The 17370-nt window shown below is 32.7% G+C and overlaps 1 protein-coding gene and 1 non-coding gene across 6 annotated transcripts in view; both read right to left on the bottom strand.

Annotated features, from left to right (window-relative positions):
• Nucleotides 1–17370, bottom strand: part of LOC114337269 (zinc finger protein 474-like) — a 296452-nt gene that overhangs the window by 94349 nt on the left and 184733 nt on the right. The gene's annotated exons all lie outside the window — the stretch shown is intronic.
• Nucleotides 16608–16699, bottom strand: Trnay-gua (transfer RNA tyrosine (anticodon GUA)). The gene is given in 2 exon segments: nucleotides 16608–16643; nucleotides 16663–16699. It is a non-coding gene; the product is annotated as a tRNA-Tyr (tRNA).

Here is a 17370-nt window from a genome sequence, read left to right as displayed (position 1 = left end):
GAAAAAGATAACCTCTTTAAAAGAAGTCGTACAACATTATACAGTAGAACATTTTAAAGGTAATTGATTTCTATTTATTTTACATGTACCATTACATATGCCTAAAGTTGCGTAGAAAAAAGTTACAGAACAATATTTGCGAAATAACAAGGAAAATTGCCCAAAATTTTTGTGAGTGGCAAACTTTGAAAAATCATATTTCGAAAACTGTAAATCCTTATGACCTCTACCAAACATCATTTTAATGAGAAAATATGTAAGTTTTTTTCTATGAAGCAATATCTATACCTATATCCCCGTGGACAAAAGTTATGGGACAAAAAACAAAATTTCTTTCTTTTGGGTTTCTTTGTGCTTTTTCTTTTGAATATATTTTTGTATAAAGAAGTTTCTTTGACTTTAAAAAGCTATATTTAGGTAGGAAATTTAACCAGGAACAATTTTATGTAGACGTGTTTGTACCAAAAGTTCATAAAACTCACCCTAATGTAACCTGTGCCCAGGGACTAAGTCACCCATTTCTCAAAAACGCACCCCGTTAAATGGTAGCACTCCGCGGTTTTTTCAAATATAGAGATTCATTGACCATATGAAATAATAAAACCCCGTTAACGTTGTAGTTCCTTTCTATAGTACATAATCAATAGCCTATTCTTACTTAACGAATCGATATGAAGGGACCATTTGAGGTTGCTGTCTAAAAAAATACCAAGAAATTTTACAGAATCAACGGTACTGATCTGGCTGTTATTAAGAGGCAAAGGTTGAAGAGCTCCTTTATAGGATAATGCTACTGTTTTGTTTACGTCAAAAGAGAGTAAATTAGAGTCAGACCAGGTCTTTATCGTCAGCAGATCCGAAGTTATAGTTTCGTGAAGAGATGCAATAGTTGAGTTGCTCCAAGTGATACTGGTATCATCAACAAAAAGAAAAATTTTCCCATCGATTTTTAAAATAGTGATGTCATTTATAAAGATAAGGAACAGAAGAGGACCCAATACTGAACCTTGTGGTACTCCACATACAATATTTTTGAGACTAGAGTCAGTATCATTTGCTCTAACTAGTTGTTTCCTATTATTCAAGTAGGATTGGAACCAATTTAAAGAAATACCTACCTCGAATTCCATAGAAATTTAGTTTTGTAATCAAGATGTCGTGATTTACACAATTAAAAGCTTTGGCATAGTCGCAGAAAATAGTGGCAGTATAAAGATTATTGTTTAGTGCTTGGTAAGCCTCATGTAGTACAGAAAACATGGCATCAGTGGTACAATTATTGTTATCAACGATAAAGGACATAAGTCGAGTTTTAATGAGTCTTTCAATAATTTTGGAGAGTACCGGTAGTAAGGCAATAGGTCTATAGTTGCAGGCATAAGATTTTTCACCACCCCTATGAAGAGGAATAATAATGGCTGTCTTTAGGCACTCTGGAAATTTATCTTTTTCGAAGGAATCATTAATTAGAGAGACGAGGATTTCCAACACATTTTCTGTGAGATTAGAGAAATTTTTTATAGATAATCCATCAGTCTATCTGACGTCATTCATCGCAGTATTACGGTCGCAGTTTGTCAGTGCCGCTTTCGAGGAAACCAAGGCTTAAGTGGCAGCCCTAGCTCACTTTTTGTACGAGTCAGCCTAGATCGCAACACACACTCCTTAAGAGTCGCTAATTAAATAGAAAAAAAAAACAGGACGAGACTGGTTTCTCGTGGTTTCCCAATCTCATTGTACAATCATACCTACCTAGGTGAAGACGTAGCCACAGCTAACCTTCACACGGTACTAATCGTTTGGTACACGAGAAGCGTGGTTTGGTTGCTTTGGGCTCTCCGTTGCCCAACACAGCGAAATACAGTTTATGAAACCAACCCTTTTCTCAGAAGGAAAAGCTACACTCTAGAGATAAATCGACCCTAAACTAGCTTCATAACTAGGTTTTAGGGTATATTTGTCTTAAAAAGGATAATATATAGCACTGAACTAAAAACAAAGTTTATTCTAGTTATTGGGCCCAGATAGAAATCAAACTAAAAGCTCAGAAGAAAACAGTTAAACAAAAACAAAACAAAAGAAAAACAAAGCAAAGAAGTAAAACAAAACCTGAATGTATTAATAAAAAATCTGCAAAAACATAAAATCTATAGTTTTTCTCTAAATATCTACTCGTATTTAAAAAGGTTGTTTATTTTCTGCAAAATACAATATTAAAAAATGGGAAAACTTCGAAAATAGAGATCACACTGTATATTGTATGGCTAAATGTGAAAGATATTAAATTAATAAAGATGACGCTACGCTACAAAAAAAATTGACATATAATTTACATGTTTATTAGGTACCTTGGAAACCTAGTCTACAGCCGTTGAAATATTAACATTGTTCTCAATAAAAATGTAAATATTTCCAAAACGGTTAATTTTGACGTATGAAATCTTATACAAACTCTTCGTATTTTTGAAAAATATATTCAAGTGAAGAGAACACAAAAATGTGTTTTATTAAAAAAAAAACACGACTGTTTTGACATTCCGCTGTTCCGACTGACCTTGTATGATCCAAAAGAATTTTAAACTATAGACGTCTTTGATAAATATAATATCAGTTTTGTTATTATAAACCTTTTTTTATATAGGTACTTCATAGTTTAGTCGAAACAAAAGAAAACCAGATGTTTGGTGCACCCTGTATACATATATATATATATATATATATATATGCACCCTGTATACATATATATATATATATATATATATATATATATATATATATATATATATATATATATATTTATGCACAGATATCAAAGTGAGGTCCTGACATTACGCGCACTTAGTGAGGACCGGTAGAAAACGTAGACATAATCGTTTCAACTCTTCATAGTGACCTTGACAAGTAAATAGCAATTAAAAAATGACGAGTATACACAAAAAAGATTACGTATATGTGCCCCGTATTGTTCAAGTATATTGCCACCCAAGTGAGGCCATTACACGCAGCTATTAAAGTGAGACTGTATATACTTTTTCGTTATGCGCACAAAGTGAGGACAACTTTACGTGTATATTTCCTTACAGCTCATCAAGTGAGGACCATACAGTGTTGTCGATAAATATGAGATTAATCGTTTCTACTGCCTTTTTCTGTATAACACAGTAAGAATTATTATTGTTTCGTTGTTTCAGTCACTTGTAGTTATAAGAAGGATGTGGACTCTTTGTTCTTGCTCGTACTGTTTGTTAATTTTATAACATTTTAGTACCTCAGCATTAAATCACGGTAGCCTTATCGGAGACTAGCGTTAATAAAGAAATAGTTTTATATTTTTTAATAATTTACGTTAAAGATGGATAGGAAAGCAAGAATTTTGAAAATAGCGTTAGTTGAGAACAATAATAATCAAAATGGAGGATACAGTGATAGTTCAGTTATGTGAAATTTATATTGAACTTAACATATAAATATAAAAGCCCGACTTTTGATCTAAGGGGAACACAGTTTTTACGGTACATACATATCTGTCATTTGTCAACCCCCTCCTTTCCATTTCCCCCACCCCTTATTTTTAAATAGGGAATAGGGGCGTGTGCTAGCTCATTTGAAAGGATATTCAATTCTCTATCCATTATTATTAACATTGACATAATTATCTATACAGAGTGTATTTTAGTATAGGTACTGTTGCCCCTGTCGATTTTCATTTTGAAACGACAATTTTCCAACCTTAATTTTAGTATACAAGATGATTTACTTAATTTAATTAAACTTAATGTACCTTTTTACTGACTTAATTTTACAGTTATTCCACTAGATGGCAAATACAGTGAATATGATCATATGTTTTATTTCGAATAATCATTTTAAAATAGTTTTAGTTTTCTATTTTCTCTGAAAATTGTTGCAAGCTTCTTGTTCTTATACTTAAAATCATGTCACTACAAATTTATACGAGACTACATATTAAGAGTATAGAAAGTATTATAATATATGACATACATGCTTTTTTCCATTTATTGAAGATATTTCACCTTATCCTGAAACAATGCAATGTGAACAAGTGTCCTCAACTAAAAAAATATATCAGACTATTTTAATACTAAGTGTATAGTTTGTATGATTCGAAGAAAAATAAGATCAGCTAAATCAGAGTGGCATAAACAACAATGTAAAGAAATTGAGAACTACGAGCGTATCTATGACGCATTCAATATGCACAAAAAACTGAAAGAAGTTGCAGGACTGAATAAAAAATGTAATCCTCCACTAATCGAAGATAAAAACGGAAAAATTATAATCGATATCGAAGGTCAACTAATACGATGGACAGAATATATAAAGGAATTATTCGATGATGAAAGAAGCGAACTAGAAACGCTAAATGACATAAGCGGTCCTCCAATATCTAAGGAAGAAGTGCAATACGCTATAAAGAACGCAAAAAACGGGAAGGCGATCGGACCAGATGGGATTTACGTAGAAACACTAAAGCTTTTAGGTGTCGAGGGCATTAAGATACTTACGAAATTGTTCAACTTAATCTATGAAAGCGGAAAAATTCCTAAAGATTGGCTTAAATCCTCATTTGTTGTACTACCAAAAAAACACAGAGCCACAAAATGCAGCGACTATCGCACCATCAGCCTAATGAGTCATGTATTGAAAACGTTTCTTAGAATCATTCATCAAAGAACATATAGAAAAATTGAGGAAAGAATCTCAAGTACTCAATTCGGTTTTCGCTGTGGCCTTGGAACGCGTGATGCACTATTCGCAACCCAAGTTTTAATTCAGAGATGCAGAGATGTAAATCATGACGTTTTCATGTGCGCGATTGATTTTGAAAAGGCCTTTGATAAAGTTCGCCATGAAAAAATGCTACATATTCTCAAAACTACCGGTCTGGACGGTAGGGACATTAGAATAATCGCAAATTTGTATTGGGGCCAGGCTGCATGTATTAGGGTTGCGAATCAGTGCTCTGAAGAAGTAAAAATCAAGCGCGGAGTTCGACAAGGCTGTATATTGTCACCAATGTTGTTTAATCTTTACGCTGAAACAATCTTAAATGAAGTCTTGGAAAACGCAAAAGAGGGAATACTCATTAATGGTATGCTTATGAACAATATCAGATACGCAGATGACACCTTGTTGCTGACTGGATCAATTGAACATCTTCAAGCGTTATTGAATCGAATGGTGGCATTCTGCGCGATATATGGACTCAAACTCAACGCAAGAAAAACAAAGTTTATGGTTATTAGTAAACAGGCAGCCGTAAATAATAATAACTATAACGTAACAATCGGTAATGACTCAATTGAACGAGTAAGTAATCTTGTATATCTGGGTACTCATACTAATGAAAGCTGGAACCCTAGTACAGAAATAAAAAGTAGAATTGCCAAAGCAATAACAAGTTTTATGAAATTTAAGAAAATCCTGTGCAGTCATGATCTAAATTTGGAACTTCGCATAAGAATGGTCCGATGTTATATATTCCCAGTACTACTTTACGGGGTTGAAGCATGGACACTGACAGAATCGCTTTTAAAAAACCTAGAAGCATTTGAAATGTGGGTCTACCGCCGTATTCTGAAGATCAATTGGGTAGAAAGAGTCACAAACGAAAGGGTTTTGCAACGTTTGAATAAAAGTTGCGAAGTAGTGAACACGGTTAAAAGGCGCAAATTGGAATACTTTGGTCATATAATGCGTCACCCAGAAAAATATGACATACTTCACCTTGTCATGCAAGGTAAAATAATGGAAAAAAGAAGTGTGGGCCGCCGTACAACTTCTTGGCTTAAAAACCTACGCCAATGGTTTGGGAAAACTAGCACTGAACTATTTCGTGCGGCTGTAAATAAGACAATGATTGTTAATATGCTGCACAACATGAGAGCCAACGATCGACAAGCGGTCTCGGCACCTTAAGAAGAAGAAGTATAGTTTGTACTATAAACCGTATTGAAATAGATTGCAACATGTGTGTGTGGTTGGGATATTGACTGCGAAACCTAAGGCTTCATTCGCCTAATCATATTTACCTTTGATTCTTATAACAATAAATAAAATTGATTAACATTTTATATCAATATTATTAGCGTTTTTAAACAATATCAGTATGATATATCAGTATGATAAAGTCAAGATAAACAATACTATAATAGAAAGCTTTGAGGTCAAACAATGACTGCGGCAGGGTGATCCATTATCGTCTATAATGTTTAGCATATTACTAGAAAAGGTTATACAGGAAGCAAACATTAATAGAACAGGTCTGATCTACCACAAAAAACATCAGTGCTTGGCATTCGCAGACGATTTGGTAATCTTGGCTAGGAGCAAAATAGAACTTATAGAAACAGTCATGAAACTCGAGGAGAGGGCAGCAACCAAAGGATTGTATATAAATGAAGCAAAAACAAAGTATATGGAATGAACAAATAAGCAATTCGTTCGGGGGCAATACATAACAATGACAACAGCGAAGGGAACACAGTATAAATTCGAAGAAGTTTAGAGATTTGAGTACTTAGGAACTGTCTTCACAAGAGATCCTAACTGTGAAGAAGAAATACAAAAGAGAATTATGTCGGGCAACTGCGCTATATTTGCTTTTAATGGGTTGTTAAGAAGTAAACATATATCACGAAGAGCAAAACTAAGAACTTACAAGACCGTAATAAGGCCGATAGTAACGTATGCTTCTGAAACATGGGTCACAACAAAAAAACATCAAGAGTTGTTGTTCCACCCGGTGGGAAACTGAGCTCTATCAAGATCCTAACATACTAGCAGTAATTAAGGCGCAAAGACTTAGATGGTTGGACCATGTGCAGAGGATGATTCCATCTAGAATTCCCAGAATGGTACTATCTAGTGCATTGGCAGGGAAAAGACGAAGAGGAAGACCGAGGTCACGATGGAGTAATGGAGTTAGAGAAGATATGAGAAGAATTAACTTAAGGAACTGGGAAACAAAAGCGACTGACAAAAGGGAGTGGAAAAGAATAGTACATCAAGCCATGGGCCTACTAGGCTCGTACTGCTTACATATTATAATATCAGTTTTCTAATATTATCCAGTTCCATATCCAGTTCCGAATCCAGTGGTTATATTTCTTCCGTATTGTTTAGTTTCGCTTCCAGTGATTGTATTTTTTTTCTTGTTTTTTTTTTAAATATTTATTTATTATTTTATTACTATATTTTTTTATTGTGCTCATAATAGATTGCAACATTGTCTACAGACATGAATGCAGTAACAATAAATAAAAAAATCGGAGATCCACACCCCGGATTTGAAATCGAAACCTCTGCTTTACGAATCCGAGATCCGAGGTCTACCCACTAGGTCACTAGGCTATCGCTCTTAAGACAATATTTTTTCCTGAAACGGGGAACTTCTAAAGCCGGGTCTAGACTATGTAACAAAACATGCTAATAACAAAGTTGTACAACAAATTTGTTGTACAACTTTGTTATGTAACTTGGTATAATATAGCATGAGTATCCAGACTATATAACAAAAAACAAAACAACAACATGCGCATAAATTTTGCAGCATTTTAGATGGATAGCTGGTAGGTTAGGTAGTATATAGAATTGTATATAAGTATGGAGGATCTCTTCATAGCAACAGCAGCTTGTGTAATATTGTGGAGGCGACACCGGCGTGTTAAATTAATATTTTGGATGTGTCCTTCATTAGCAGCTCGAGCAAAATATAGGTAGTGGTACAGCTCTTTTAGCTGATCTGGAAAGAGATAACATAGACCCATCGACAGGAGACATTAAATGTGATGGCAGTTTTAAAAACTTCTTAAGAATAGAAAGTTCTGATTTTGAATTTCTTATAAATGACATCGGCCATAAAATAGGCAGGAAAGACATTTCGAGATGCAATTCCAATAAGAGAAAGATTAACAGTTATATTATTAGCAAAGTATATTTTTTAAACTTTTTACTCATTGTTTCAGAGAGGAAGTATAACATTTGTGTAAAATTTAATTCCTCAGTATTATCGTCTTCACCTGTTCATGATTAAGTGTCACTGTCTGTTTGAATTGGTGTAGCTGGAGAAGTAGCGGATGTAGGTGTAGTGGACGGAATAGAAAGGCTCAGATATATTGTATGATTGAGTGCCTGTTTGAGTAGCTGATGAAGCAGTCTGCATCTGTGTAGGGAATGAAGTGAATGTTACAGGTTTTATGTCTGAACACTCTGCTCTGTAGAGAATAGTATTTATGTCAAATTTAGAGTTGATTTGCACCGATTTGCTGTTAAGGTTCCGCGTACTGCTTTTCTTTTGTTGGCTTGAGTTATAGGCGTACGTGCATTAGTTTTAACTACAGTTTCTGTATCTATTTTCACTTCTATTTCAGTCTATTCATCGTGTTCTTTATTTGTTTTTTAAATCAATAAATGTAGCTCATCCCATAGCAATCCCATAATACTCGTTACTTACGAAATAGCTCAATTAAATGAGTAGTCAGTTCTTTCGACAATTTCATCGCGTAAATGACCCTACGTGAACAGAGCAAAGAAAAATCTAGCACAATCACTCCAGAATGAACAAGGCGATATGACTCCAACGGTTGCTGCTCGCGTAGGTACTATGCCAGAGAATGTTTCAATAACATGTTTTTAGGTGTAGATCAGTCGCGGTGCGGTTTTATAACTTTCTTTGATGTTTACCGACATCTGTTGGATAACATAAAACATGCTATATAACCAGAACAAAGTTATACAACACTGTGTTTTAAAACTTGTTTTTTTAAAATTTTGTAACAAGTTACAAAACTTTGTTATTTAACATGTTTTGTTACATAGTCTGGACCCGGCTTAACGGTAACTGCTTATAGGTAATACACTACAATTTCTGAATATTTTTTCTGAAATCTATCGAATGGTACCAAACACGACCCCCACGGAGGTGGGGGGGGGGGGTTACTTTAAAATCTTAAATAGGAACTCCTTTTTTTATTTCAGATTTGGATTCTTTGCGTAAAAATAAGCAACTTTTATTCGAAACGTTTTTTCTAATTACGGATAGGTGGCGCTATAATCGGAGAAAACGGGTGTTGGAAATGGAAAATTAAATTAAAATATGGAAAGTCCCCACTAAAATGGAAAATTTTACTTAAATTTTTTGGTTTTAGAACCTAATAATCACAACCCAATAGGTCCCCAAAGCGCTCGAGTGACTGCACATTTAGCATACTTTGCTCCCCTACTATATGTATTATAAATAATATGCGAAGTAATTATTAACCCAAACAACCATAATTCAACTTTTATTTACTAATAAAGAACTGGACGAAAGTGTCACATCAGCTTTTATGAAACACATGAATATTTACATAAAAAGGTATGTGATCTGCTTGAAATCGATATTCCCAAAATCATCTAAAAATTGTTTATACATGAGTACTTTGAGACTCTTGTATGAAATGTGAATACCGAAATACGATTAGGAATCTCCATTATGTAATTTTTAAATAATACATAATTCTTAGGAAATGAAAGGTATTATACAAACGTGTTAAAAAATACTACCTACTGAAATTTTTTGATGGCAATAAATGATGAATTGGTTTATCGAATTTATTTTTAAGGTGATACAGTAGCGATCAACAGGTAGCCAAAACGCGTTCCAAGATTGAGGCTGTAATTTTGAATATTTTTTCGAGATATTTGGCACACGTATTTATAATATAATAAAGAATGGCGGTACAGAGCCCAATTTGAAAAATATATTAATATGTGGAAATTACTCTGTAAATAAATACAATATTAAAAAAACGAGTCTGTACCGCCATTAAGAAGAACAAAAAAATACACTTTCTTCAAATAAACTTTTTTATCAGATGCCTAGATTTTGTGTCATTTTGGAACTACTAATGAAATAAAAAATTTTAGTAGTTCCAAAATGACACAAAATCTAGGCATCGGATAAAAAAGTTTATTTGAAGAAAGTGTATTTTTTTGTTCTTCTTAGTGGCGGTACAGGCTCGTTTTTTTAATATCTATTGTATTTAATTACAGAGTAATTTCCACATATTAATATATTTTTTAAATTGGGCTCTGTACCGCCATTCTTTATTATATTACGAATACGTGTGCCACATATCTCGAAAAAATATTCAAAATTACAGCCGCAATCTTGGAACGCGTTTTCGCTACCTGTTGATCGCTACTGTTTCCTCTTAAGTAAAATATGTCATTTGGATATTTTTTTAAACTCGATAGATCCTAGGGACATGTCGGTAGATCGGTAGGATCATCACTTTTGGGAGTTTTGGGAATATCCCAATTGACAACGCAATATACACCGACGCCGTCTACAACGAGCGACGAATCAGAGATGCCAGATTGGGGTACTTTCGCCCATTTTTAGGGTAATTTGAAAGCACATGGGAAAATTTTTATAGGTTGAATTGGTTGGGGAATTTTTCGGGAGGAAAATTGAGCAAACTGAATTGCAATATAAATGTATGTAACATATAACATTATATTAACATTATAACCTATCGAGTATATAAGAAGGAAGAGAGACAGACCCCGAAAATCTTTTAGAGATAAAATGGACGAAGCAATATTAGAAAAGAAACCTGCAGGACTGGAAAAACAGAAAGAACTGAAAATAACGGTCAAGTGAAATAATACAGGAAAAACTATGGAAATCCAGGGTGGTCAAGAAAAAACAGGATGTTTCTAAATAAATGCGACAAACTTTAAAGGGTAATTCTATATGAAAAAATAATGACAGTTTGCTCTATAAGCATATGTCAGCAAATACTTCGTTTCCGAGATATGGGGTGTTGACAGTTTTCTTACAAACTGACGATTTCTTTATTGTTCTAAAACCGGTTCAGATATGCAAATGAAATTGGATGTGTTTTAAGAGGTAATTATTGCGCATTTTTTGACATAAAATTAATAATTTTATATCTACTGTTGAAATGGTGTGAATTTTTTTAAAGAAAAACATAGTACGCCACTGAGATATTTCAAATAACAAATCATTTTGGAATTACTCGTTCAATTTATGATATATACAAAAATCTATTATTCCTTTTTTTCATACGTCGTTCGTGCCGTTTTTATGCAAAAAGTGAAACATCTTAACGCATACAAAGTATTCGAAATAAATTTCTATATATTCATATTATGAAAAAGAACTTGCCAATTCTAATTCATATAGATATACCTGGTTTGTTTTTTTTTATTTCAAATTACACACCCACGGACACACGACAATGTTGATAAAGCAAAGTTTACAGAACAGGAAGACAAAACTATTTAACCATTGAGGCTATAATGACAAGCAGCAGTATAATAATATCACTGACTATTCATAAATTTGTTGATACTTCGTAAATCTGATCTTCGTGTATTTTAAGTATGTATGTATAACATTGTAATACCATAAAAGTGATAGGTATTACCTGACAAATGACCTTTAAAAGCCATAAAAATTTTTAGGTTGCATTATTTTTATTAGAGAATTTTTGTGAGCTAGAAATAGTTTTCTTATTGTTACAATTATTTAATATTAATTGTCTTAGGAGTAATCTTAGCCCAAAGATAATCTATAAAGTCCAAAAAAATAATGAATGTAAAAAATATTATATTTTTTTTTTGTTTAGCTAATGCCTCGACAACTAATGGCCATTGGCATGGTAGGTACGGTAATTTTGAACAGTTAGGTACCTAGTGTCATGTGTAAGTAGTGTGTGTTGAGTAAGCGCCTTGTTACTTTGCAATGTCGACGTCATTGTCTTTGCAAAGAGACGCTAATTGTATCCGAACGTCTGCGGTCCCTCCGGCTCCGGTGAGAACCGATCCCACGAGGACAGAAACTATATTCATTTATTAATTTATAATAAATGAAAAATTTCCGACCCTGGTGAGATTCGAACCCACAACCTTTCGGATTTTTTAGATCCACAGGCAGGCGCTCTTACCACTGAGCCACGGAGGGGGGTAAATATTATATTTATATATCAGCGTCTCTCAAAATTTGGCGCCCCCAAATTCTGGCGCCCCGGGCGGTCGCCCGGCTCGCCCGCCCCTTTATCCGGCGCTGCTTTAAGGCACTAGTGCTTTAAAATTTTTATGGCACTGCAATTCGTATTGATCGTATAGGCAATTTTGATGTAATGTCAAAAAAATATAAAAATGGAATGTCAGTCAAGTTCAAGTAAAAGTTTTTGTAGATATTGTCCTGTAATTACGTTTGTAGAAAAAATATTGCATGATATGTCTGTTAAAAAGTGCATTTTTAAGGCACTCATGTGAATTGCAGAACTCGCTGTCGCTCATTCTGCAAACTTTCACATGCGTGCCTTAAACGTGTACTTTTAACACTTATATCATAAATAACTATTGAAATACTGATTACAAAAATTTATAGTATTTTAAGCCTTTCTGAGAGCATATGCGCAAAAATTTCGCTCGAATTATTTTTAAAAGCGTTCATTTTTTTCGAATACTGAGAAAACCTTAAGTATTTTTTAAAAATTTAAACGCAGAAAGAAATATTACTGTATTATCCATGGTCGAAAGTTCTTGAGAACTTCTATAAATATTTATTTTAATAAGTCACAGGGGTGAAAAAAAATAGTCTGATTTTTAATTTTAAATATATCATTCAAAAGAAACTTTTTGTTCATTATAAGGGACTTTCTGCCCTCGGGAATAATGTAGTTTTCTATTTTGCGTTTAAATTTTTTTAAAATACCTATTAGTTATCTCAGGATTCGAAAAAAATAAATGCGTTTAAAAAGAACTCGACCGAAATTTTGCGCCTAGGCTCTCAAAAAGGATTAAAGTATTAAACATTTTTGTACTGTTTGAATTTATGCGACGATTGACGATCCACTGTTTTAAAGATTGGTTGAACAGATGTTGCCAGTTGTATGGTCCTCACTATGTGTATCGTAAGTTATTCAACAGGGCATAGAATATACATGGTTAGAAAATATACGCCAAAGTCAGCGCCTCTATGTGGAAAATCTCTGAACTAAAAATTGATGTGGACCATACAAAGTGAGGTCCCACTTTTTTTTGTAAAAAAACAGTGTTTGCTATCAGTACATGTCTACGAAAAAGTCTTACATTGATTGACTAAGTGAGGTCCGTATACTGGACCTCACTTTGTACAGGACCTCACTTCAACCGCAGTTTCTTTTGATATGTGGCTCACTTCATACGCTGGGAGTAAATATATATATATATATATATATATATATATATATATATATATATATATATATATATATATATATATATATATTGAATGGGATAAAATAGCTATTTTCTATAACTGTTGTTAATAAAACACAATTCACGAAATATGTGCCACCACTGATTAAATATATTTCTGTCCTTGGTAATTTCTATTTTTTCATTAATCATCCCTAAGAATAATAGTGGAAAGGTAGGTGGGTTGTGTATGTTAATTAAATATAATTTAGTATTACTATAGGTACAAAAGATTTCTTTATTTTTAGATGCTAACCATGACTTTTTGTTACGACTATAGAAAAAAATAAATGGAAAATGTAAGAAAAAAAAAGGTTTTGATTGATATTATTACAGTAAACTTGTAGTATAGTCCACGAAATGAAGCTTAAAATATAGCCCAATAAATGACCGTTTTGGAGTGTAAATTTCAGGGTCAACTCCGAATTGCATGAAAATTTGGATTTAGGTTCTACTTACCCTCCACTTCAAAGTTGAATTTGTGCCGTTGGTTGCTTTTACCTGGGGGGTGACAGGCACCCCTTCTCGCGGGGTGAAAAACTCGTGTCTAAAATAAGCCCGGAAATGGATAAACTGACAGATTATAAGCAACTTTCGCTCTATAAAGTTTTTTACATAAGTCAATACTTTTCGAGTTATTCGCTATTGAAAATATTGATTTTTCGACAAAAAAAACTACATTTTCAGACGGTTTTTCGCAAATAACTCAAAAAGTAAATATTTTATCGAAAAAAATGTTCCTATCGAAACTGTAGCTTATGAAAAAACGAAAAAAATGTTGTATCAGTAAAGTCTATAAATTGAGTAAAAGCAAAGTTGTAGCTCATGGTAAATACGTTCTTATTCGTCTAATTCCAAATAAAGTAATTCGACGCGAAATCACCGAAAAATTAAGCACTTTTCGGGAAAAGCTTATTAACATTTTTAAAGCATCTAAAAAAAGCTTTACATTTGTTTTTTACAAAAGTTTCTAGCATAAAAAAATAAGCGAGTTACACTGAAAAAAAAAAGTTGGCCCCTTTTTTTTGGTAAAATAATCGTGAAAACCTCCCTCTATTTATCACCCTAAATAAAATTAATCGTTAACGCTTTACCATTTATTTTAACTGTATGTGTATTGTTTATATGATCTATAAGTTTGATTGGTTTAAAGTGCATATTTTTGAAAAAAAGAATGTGTGTGTACTTTGTACGCACGCAAGAAGTTATAATTCTATTATATGATTTAAACGAAATTAATATACTTTTTATTTATATTTTGTTTAAATATTAAACTAATTTATACTTACTACTTCTCAAACATTTTTATTAGAACAGTGCCAAAAATTAAAATAATAAAAGAATAAAACACACACAAACACATTAAACAAGCCACAAATGATGTCTGAACATTAATTGTCGAAAATTTTTTTAACTAAATACGTATTTTCTGAAAATACAATTATATAATAAATATACTTACAATCATAAAATGTATTAAAAAAAAACAAAAAAGAAAGTTTCTATTGGGACTCGAACCACCGCTGATAAGAGCGGTTGGTATTGGAATTCATTCGCCTTCTCCGCTTAGCCACGGACAGTATGTGTTATTATTTACGAAGATCGACTAACTAAACGGATTAAACTTGTGATATTTTGATATTTTGAAAATTGATCAAATTATTTTAATTTTGAATTGAAATGATTTAGAATTGAAATAATACAACAAAACATAGAGTAAATAAACAATATATTAGGTGAATATTGATAGAAATTTTGATGGTAATCAAATTATATAAATAAAAGTATTACATACTATGTATTTTGGCAGATCAAATAGGTAGGTTTATACGCATGATACATTAACAATTATTACGTACCTGTTGCTTTTAAAAACTATTTAAAAGTCACTACAATATTATAAACTTTTTTGTTTCTGTCCTCACAACAATAAAACTAATATATTATACATTTGTTTACCTTTACCTTTACCTCCAAACCACAGCTGCCATATCGGATAATTTTTGACATGCCATTTGAACATCCAATCAGAACAAAGTTATAATGCGCATGCGCCGGGCTGATAGGTTTTAACATATAAAAAAATCACCCTCTATCGCCGGTAAAGAAGTATAACTTCAAAAAAATTGGTTTTATGGTAAAATAAATTTTTCTAAAAATTTTTGAAAAATTTACTTTTTTCAAAATAACTGAGAAAGTATTAGTGATAAGAAAAATCTTAAAGAGTAAATAAATGTAGGTTTTGCTATTATAAATATGATAGTTTTATTTTGTTTTTCCGTGAGACAAGAATTGGTTAAGATATGGCTGTTCAAAATTTTCATACACTCGTGATTATAGTGACCCGTTCAAGCTTTTTCAACTATAACCCTTTCAAAAATAAGCACTTTAAACCAGCGAGACTGACAGATCATATAAAAAATAGATAAGTAAGTAAATTGTTTGTAAAGCGGTAGCGATTAATTTCATTTGGGGAGCTAAACACGGGGATATTTTCATGATTTGTTTACCAAAAAAATAAAGAGGGCCAACTTTATTTTGAGCGTAACTCGCTTATTTTTAATGCTAGAAGCTTTTGTAAACAATTAAAATAAAGCATTCTATAAACTTAAAAAAGTTCGAAAGGGTTTTTCCCGAAAAGTGCTTAATTTTTCGGTGATTTCACCTTGAAATATTCGATTTGGAATTAGACGAATAAGAACGTATTTTAATGAGCTACAACTTTGTTTTTACTTGATTGATAGACTTTACTGATACACCATTTTTTTTCGGTTTTTATAAGCTACACTTTTGCTAAGGATATTTTTTTCGATTAAATATTTACTTTTTGAGTTATTTGCGAAAAACCGTCTGAAAACGTAGTTTTTTTTGTCGAAAAATACACATTTTTAATCGCAGATAACTCGAAAAGTATTGACTTACATAAAAAACATTATAGAACAAAAAATGCTTAAAATCAGTCAATTTATCCATTTCCGGTCTTATCTTGAACGTATGTTTTTTTCACCCTCTAGAAGGGGTGACTGTCACCCCCAAGTAAAAGCAACCAACGGCACAATTTCAACTTTGAAGTTGAGGGTAAGTAGAACCTAAATCCAAATTTTCATGCAATTCGGAGTTGCCCCTGAAAATTACACGGTATCGCCGTATTTCCCGTTCATTTACTGGGCTAATAGGACAAAACCTCGCAATTTTTACAGCAGACTGATTTGCATAAAAATTTGGGATTAGTCACTTTCATTCAGAAATATACCGACGATTTATGTATAAATTCGGTGATATTGATACTCGGATAAGAATAAAAAAATTTAATTTAAAAATAAAAAGACTCCTTCGAGCCGGATTTGAACCAGCGACCTATGGATGACTACTCTGTTAATTCCACTACAGTCCACCGCTCTACCAACTGAGCTATCGAAGGTTATGTGTCATGCTGTCAAATTCAGTAGCGCAGGCGTATGGCTATTCTTGCATCAATTTAAAGGGGGTATGATTTGAAATCAACATTTCAAGCACATTTTTATGAATATTTTTTTAAACTCTGGTAGAATTCTTTTATTTTTAAATTAAATAAACATATTCAGTACAATTCAAAGAATATTTAAAAAAATTCAAGGCAAACTGTTGAAACATGAGCACAGGCACAGAGGCGTAACAGAGGCCCCGCAGCACGAAGCTTGCGGGAGCCCCAATATGTCAGGGGCCCCATCTTGTCGTCTAATATTTGTAAAAATGTGTTATTGTGATATTATTTTACGCATACATTCGCAAAGTTTTTTAAGTAGTGCAGTATTGAAAATGAAGTTGGGCATCATTTATACAAAATTGTAGATATATTCGGTGATCACTTATAGTAATGCACGAAGAAAGTTGTTCATCTTATAGAATAATACTATATAATAATGTAATCATTTATTAGTTTTTGGTCTATTTTATTCTATCCGCTGTGAGCTTGTACGTACTCATACTATACGTAGAGGGTATATTTAAAAGTTCGTGAACTTTTTCTGGAAATTTGACATAGGTAAATGTCAAAGTGATTAAGGTGATACAGTAGCGATCAACAGGTAGCCAAAACGCGTTCCAAGAATG

Source organism: Diabrotica virgifera, chromosome 8 (genome assembly GCF_917563875.1).
Source record: "Diabrotica virgifera virgifera chromosome 8, PGI_DIABVI_V3a".
Classification (NCBI taxonomy): Eukaryota; Metazoa; Arthropoda; class Insecta; order Coleoptera; family Chrysomelidae; genus Diabrotica; species Diabrotica virgifera.
The sequence above is the reverse complement of the archived record's forward strand: the minus strand, read 5'-3'. Positions and strand labels throughout refer to the sequence as shown.